This window comes from Xenopus laevis, chromosome 6L (assembly GCF_017654675.1).
Source record: "Xenopus laevis strain J_2021 chromosome 6L, Xenopus_laevis_v10.1, whole genome shotgun sequence".
NCBI classification, from domain to species: Eukaryota; Metazoa; Chordata; class Amphibia; order Anura; family Pipidae; genus Xenopus; species Xenopus laevis.
Window position 1 is genome coordinate 50,414,358 of NC_054381.1, and position 7,642 is coordinate 50,421,999.

The following is a 7,642-nucleotide window of genomic DNA, read 5'->3' on the forward strand; positions in this document are numbered from 1 at the left end:
AAAACATCAATTTGATGTTTGGCATTTTGCAAAATCCCTAACAGCAAAACTGTTTGCAGCCAGTAAAAAAAAATACACTGAACTCAGAGTGGATAACACCTACTATAAATCACCTGTGGTGGTGTTCAAGAACATGCAATGGGAACCCAGATTTATTGAAGGAGAAGTGGTTGTCTTTGTTATATCATGTAACAAATGTACATCAGTGGCAAACTGGACATCTTTACCATGAGTGTGCACACAGTGCCCTTGCAAGAACCCAAATAGGAGCACTTGTCCATAATTTCAATGTTCAAAGACAACAGGCCACAGTTCATATCACTGGCCCTGGATGTGACTCGATTCGAGGCACAAATTGGAGTTCACAAAGACAAAAAAAAGACTGGGTAGTCAAGCCAATTTACACTCGACATTCAAGCTCTTTCCTCTTTGAAATACTCAAAGATATCTATTTCTTTGCTTGTGGGGACATAGATATAGAATGGAGACCAGTTTGTGCTACTTTGCCATCTAATATAGCACTTAAGCCAAGGCCAAACAAGGATGAAGCTGTTGAAAAACATCTTTCACGTTTTAAACCAAGGAATTAATCATCAGGTATGTATATAGAATTAAATAAATATCATTTTAAAATAGAATTAAAATTGGTGGTGACTCAATGTTTTCAAACTATAAGCTTAATAGAGAAAAAAAATGAATTAAAATATCCATATAATAATAGTAGACTTATATCTTTTCAAACTAACTTAAGTGTAATTTAGTAGTTGTTGAAAAATATTAAAGCATGGAGGGCGTGGCTTAGCGCTGTGCAAGATGGACGCATAGCCTGAGAGCTCCGTATCAGTCTCTTTAATTAAACAGCCTAGCCCGGTCTGAACAGAGAACCAAAAAGAGGAAAGGCAAGAGACGGGCTCAAACACCATCAGAGAAATGGGCAGAGTAAAAAAAAAACGTTCTCCACTGAAATTAACAGCACTTAAATGCACCTCACAGGGAATGCATACAGAGCCTTCACAAGATGGCATCAAAACACCTGTTGCTTCACCATTTACCTCACAGACTGGTGTGGCGTTCCCTAACATAACTGAGCAAAGTGGAGATGCTAACCAGCCAGTCACAGAAGGTAAACTAAAAGAATTACTGAACACATTGTGTATTACTCTTCAAACTGATATCAAACAGACCCTGTCAGAACTAAAGAAGGAAATGAGGGGCCTAGGTGACAGAATTGATCAGTTAGAAAATAAAGCTGAGGAAACTGTTTCTGCACATAACAAAGTGGTAGATATATGTACCAACTTAGAGGAAGAAATATTCTTATTGCAGAAAAAGGTTGTCGACCTGGAGGACTGCTCACGCAGAAATAATGTGCGTTTTAGAGGAATTTCTGAAGAGATTAAAGGTCAAGATTTAATAGGCTTTCTCAAAGCCATAACTTTAGCTGTACTACCACAAGTTTCTGACCACTTGTCTACCTTTGACCGAGTACACAGGTTACCAAAATCTCGCAATGCTCCTACTTTGGCACCAAGAGATGTAATAGTGAGATACCATTTTTTTCATGTAAAGGATGCTTTCCTTAAAGAACTTAGAAATGTGAAAGAGCTACCAGAGCAATTTAAAACAATTCGCATTTTTACAGACTTGTCAGCTACTACTTTGGCACAACGCAAAAACTTTACAGAAGTAACAAAACTTCTGAGAGCAAACAATATTATATATAAATGGGGTTTTCCAACTAAACTAATAGTTACCAGAAATAGCAACACCTTTGTCTTAAATTCACCAGAAGAAGCAAGTTCTATAATACGCGAATGGGATCTACACATTCCAGGTTCCAGCAGTGACCTTCCAGCTAAAAAGAAACCAAGGCTTAATGCAGATTGGGAAACTATCCCAATAAATTGAGTTTATCCTGTGGCAGCAAGAGAAAGCTGCTTCCATTCTCTCTATGTCAGACCTCTGAAAAGCTAAGAGACTGATGTAGACACCTTTTGGGCTAATTTTATTTAGTCTATTTCTTTATAACAAGTTATCTAACGTTTGAATAATTACACGTCTCAGTTTTACTGCTCCAATTTTTACTCTCATGATAAGGCAAAATGAGAATGTTTGTATAAATATGGATTAATTTCTTATGGAGCAAAGTTTTCTGACTTTGAATAGTCAGACATTTACTATTTTGGTTATGTTAATTCTTTATTTAAGGTTTTGTGTAACAGATTGTAATTCTTTCTTTCAGTGTAGCGTTACAAGCTTCTTATATACCTCAATGTGGGAAATCGTACAACATACTAAAAAATATGGAATAAAATATCAAAAAGTGATAATATATATGAGATATATCTTTGTTCAACCTTCCATAGGGTCAGTAGCACCTAACAAATTTGATGAAAATGGCAATACCAATTAAAATAGTTTCCCTTAACGTGAAGGGCCTAAATTCTCCTTTTAAGAGATCCAAGACTTTTTCTCACATGAAGCAGATAAATGCAGATGTAGTCTTTGTACAAGAGACACATTTTAATAAAGAGAATCCACCACAATTCTCTTCTAAATATTACCCACATATATTTCATGCAATGGCAGCAGATAAGAAAAAAGGAGTATCTATAATGATTAGCAATAGAATATCCTTTGAACTATTATTCTGTGAATCTGACCCCGATGGAAGGTACCTACTTTTGATATGTAAATTAAGTGATGAATTATACACCTTATGTAATGTATATGCTCCAAACACGCAGCAAATTAAATTTTTAACATCAGTATTCAACAAACTAAATATGCAAAAACAGGGGTTTACTATAATAGGAGGAGACTTTAATAATATTATAGATCAAAAAATAGATACTACATCAACCTCAATTAAGTACCATCATTCTAATACTCGAAATTATAAGAAGAAAGAAACGGATTCCCCTTTAGCTAAATTTATAACCCAATTTAATTTCTATGACACTTGGAGGATACTTAACCCCACAACTAGAGATTATACATTCTATTCACACCCGCATGGCACTTATTCAAGAATAGATCATCTCTTAGTAGATAAATTACTTTTGCAACATGTGAGAAAAGCCAAAATTGGCACCATCACATGATCGGATCATGCTCCAATAACTATTTCCATAAATGAACCTTTAAATAAAATTCCAATAAACACATGGAGGTTAAATGAATCTTTATTAAATAAAATAAGTGACAGGGATTTTTATAACAATAGTTTGAGAGATTATTTTGAGATTAATAACTCCAAGGAGACTTCATTACAGACACAATGGTGTGCTCACAAAGCTTCTGTTCGTGGACTCTTCATTCAAAAAGCAGCCTATTATAAAAAGATAAATAGGTTAGAAAGAGCTGAGCTAGAATCAAACCTGGCTAACCTAGAAACACAAAATAAAATAAATCCCTCAAAAACAAAATCTAAGGAGATACAGCAAATTAGAGAGAAGCTACTTAAACTAGATCTTTCTCGCTTTGAGTTTCATCTAAGGAAAATGGAAACTTTACAATATTATAAAGGTAATAAGGCAACAGACTATATGGCACAATATTTAAAAAAAAAACAACTTAAGTCAAAGATCAAAAATATTAAAGCAGAAAATGGTAGAATTATCTCTAACCCACTGACAATTGCTGAAGAATTTGCAAGATATTATTCTGATCTTTATAACTTAAAACTGATGACAAGGTTACACAACCTAATCCACAATATATAGATGAATATTTAGCTAGTATTGACTTACCTTGTTTAAATAATGATCAAAAAGACCTTCTAAAAGCCCCCATCACTCATCAAGAAGTAGAATATGCAATAAATACATCACCTATAAGAAAAACACCAGGTCCGGATGGATTTCCAGTAATATATTATAAAACCTTTTAACAGATACAGATGCAGCCACTTTGATTTGTGTGTTTGACACAGAATAACTAAACACAGATATCCCACTTTTCCCATTTAACACAGAAAATTGCGTCACAGCATCCCATCTAATTAATGCATTCACCATTGTGAACAATGGTGCTTTGGTATGCTAATGAAAAGGATAAATGCATTAAATGAGTTAAGATGGCTTTAGGTAACACAGTTTCTTCAATTAATCCTGAGTCATGACGCATTTAACTCACAAATCCAAGTGGCTTCATCTGTATTAGTACCAAAACTCACAGAACTATATAATAGCATATTACTAGGAGAGTACTTTCCAGATGAAATGTTACAAGCCACAATCACGGTTATTCACAAAGAAGGTAAAGATCCATCAAAGGTATCTAACTATAGGCCTATCTCTTTGCTGAACTGTGACCTTAAGTTTTATGCAAAAGTTATTTCAAACAGACTACAGGATATTGTTGGTAATATTTTAGATAAGGACCAAGTAGGATTTATTAAAGGTCGGCAAGCGTCAGATAATACCAGACGTTTTATGGACATAATACATATTATTAGACAATCAAAAGTTCCTACTCTAATACTGTCTCTCGATGCTGAGAAAGCATTCGATAGAATTTATCATGCATTGATAAAAAAGGTCTTATGTAAACTTGGATGTAATAATACATTTTTACATGCAATTTCAGTATTATACCAAAATCCTTCAGCCAGGGTAATAAATGAAGGTTTGTTCTCTCAAAAATTTTACATAACAAATGGAACGCGACAGGGATGCCCTCTTTCTCCATTGATTTTTAACCTAACTATAGAAATATTAGCACAAAAAATTAGAACCTCCAAAGAAATATCAGGCATACAAATTGGAGGTAAAGAACATCGTTTAGGATTGTATGCAGATGATATAATCATAGCTTTATCACATCCTACAGAAACACTCCCAAAACTCATGTCTATATTACAAGATTTTGGAAATATCTCCTACTATAAAATAAATGAAAGCAAAACTCAGGCACTAATGCTAAACATCCCTATTAAAGATCAATTTTCCTTGAAACGACAATTTAAATTTGATTGGCGGAAAGATTATATACTTTATTTTGGCATAAAGCTGACTAAAGAACCGTCACAACTATTAAATAGTAATATTTACTCAATTTTAAATACCATTAAACAGGGTATCTTGGATTTAAAATCCTTATTTATTTCTTGGCTGGGTAGGATTGCATTGATAAAAATGATATGGCTTCCAAAGCTACTGTATGTTTTACGTACTATCCCTATCACAATTCCTTCTACTTTCTTTGTTAAACTAACAAATATATTTAATCAGTTTATTTGGAATACTAAGACTCCTAGAGTGTCAACAAATATTTTACAGAGGAATAAGTCTGCAGCAGGAGTTGGAATGCCAAATGTCAAGAAATACTACATAGCCAACATAATTAACCAAGTCACAACTCTACTTTGCCTACAACCACAGACAAAATGGTCTGATATTGAAATGACTATCCTCAAGACAGAATCTTTGGAATCTATATTTTGGACAATGGAGAAATGTAACCAAAAGAAAATAATGAACTTACCTGCAGCTCTAAAGACAGCAATAAACATCTGGAGAGATAATCGAGATAACTCTTGGTGTTCGTCTTTCCCTTCTCCATTAGCACCTATTTCAGTTTTGGAAAACTTATTAAACGTCAATCTATCCACATGGAAAAGAGAGAGTCCATTAAAACTAATAGACCTGTTCTGCCTAGAACATCTCAAAACTTTTACCTGTTTAAAGAAAGAACTAAACCTGGACAAAGCTGACTTTCATAAATACCTTATTATACGGAACTACTTTGAAACATTGATACAAGGGAGACTCAGACCGCTCTCAAATTTTGAAATCTATTTTCAATATGGTAAAAACATAAAAAAAGGTATAACAAAGATATACAATCTACTAAGCGAACCAAAAGAAATATTAAAAATACCTCATATGATTAAATGGGAGCAAAGACTAAAGAAAACTTTCACAATAAAAGAATGGCAAAAGGCTATTATCAAACCCCAATTGTTTACTAAATGTGTCACACTCCAGGAGAATTATTACAAAATTCTATATAATTGGTACCTAACTCCCTCAAGGATAGCAAAAATGTATCCTGAAGCTTCAAATCTATGTTGGAGATGTAACAAAGACATAGGAGATATGCTACACATCTGGTGGAATTGTAAAAATATACAAAGTCTTTGGCTAGCTGCAAGATCATTAATTACAAAAGTCACTGAACAAAATATTCCATTATCTCCAGAAGCAATGCTATTAAATCTACATGACAAACTTCCTAATAAGAGCCTAGAAATGCTGACTTTCCAAATATTAAATACCTGTAAACTCCTAATAGCTAGAAACTGGAAAAAAGAGGATGTTCCAAATATACACCAAATACAACAAGAAGTAACAAATAATCTAGAATATGAAAAAGCAGTACCAAGAGGTTTTAGAGAGAAAATAATAATACAAGAAGCACATAATATTTGGCTATCTAAGACCAAAACATAAAACCTACATTGTATTGGACCTTTTTATTATATATATATATTTTTTTTTTTCCTTTTTGTTTTGTCTGTTTTGTTTTGTTAGATTTATGGAAAATACTAGATACTAGAATATATGATGATACTATGTATGTATTTGTTGAAAAAACACAATAAATGATAAGATTAAAAAAAAAAAGAAAATATTAAAGAGTAATAACCAATACTGGTGCTGTATACAATGGGCATATAATATTGTTTATAAAATATTGTGAAGACATATTTCACCCCAATGCAATTCTTATACAATGTGGACATGTCAAATTGGTCTGATCCATTCACAGTTAAATTACTATTATTCTTGATTTGCAATTATTAAATGAATTAAAAGGCTTCAATCTGCAGATTACATTTCTACTGTTTTTCATCTTTTACCCAAAGCTCCACTGTGTGGTCTTATGTCGTGTTCATGCACTGAGCAAGATTTGCTAATACATTTATGTTCTTTCCTAATGTTGTAGATGAACATTGGTATGGAGTGATGCCTTTATAGTTATTGGAAATCCTGGGATCTGCATTATTGATTTTAAAAATATATACACTAAATTACAATATGTAAATTTTTACATTTTCTTCTTTAACGGTCATTGACGTGAGCAACATCATAGTTATCGGAGTCATTGAAGGTCACTGGAAAAGGGTGACTTTTTTTTTTTTTTTTTTAAATACTACATATCTGATCTGTGGAAAGAAATTGGTTCATATATCAACAAAACTTATGTATATTTACAAATGTTAATAATACAGTATATTGACTGGAAATTTAAATATACGAGTGCCCCCTAAAGGGTGTAATTTAACAACTGAGAATGCAGCACTTAGAAAATGCAAGCTGCACTAGAAATTATTGCTTGAATTTCAATGTTAAATATATGAGTTTATACATATATATATATATTGTATTATCGTTATTTATCAATCAAACCATAGTCTATATCCATACACATGTATATACCTTGCACTTATTAGTCATCAAATAAGTCAGAATTGCAAATTGCACCGTTAAATGCACTGTATTAACACATATATATGTATATGTATATATATATATATATATATATATATATATTTGTTTATATATTTTTCAATTTGACATCTTTGAAAAGCCCTTTATGTGGGCCAAAACATCAGATGTTAAAAATGCATCTATTA

At 32.5% G+C, this 7,642-nt stretch overlaps 1 long non-coding RNA gene across 2 annotated transcripts; it reads right to left on the reverse strand.

Moving 5' to 3' along the window:
- Nucleotides 1–3,169: 3,169 nt before the first annotated feature.
- On the reverse strand, nt 3,170–6,468 carry LOC108717599. 2 transcript variants are annotated; one of them, XR_005961801.1, is made up of 3 exons: nt 5,488–6,468; nt 3,753–3,833; nt 3,170–3,331 (listed from the first exon to the last, which is right to left on the reverse strand). It is a non-coding gene; the product is annotated as an uncharacterized LOC108717599 (long non-coding RNA). The 2 variants fall into 2 exon arrangements; XR_005961802.1 differs by lacking the exon at nt 5,488–6,468 and adding an exon at nt 4,599–4,936.
- Nucleotides 6,469–7,642: the final 1,174 nt, after the last annotated feature.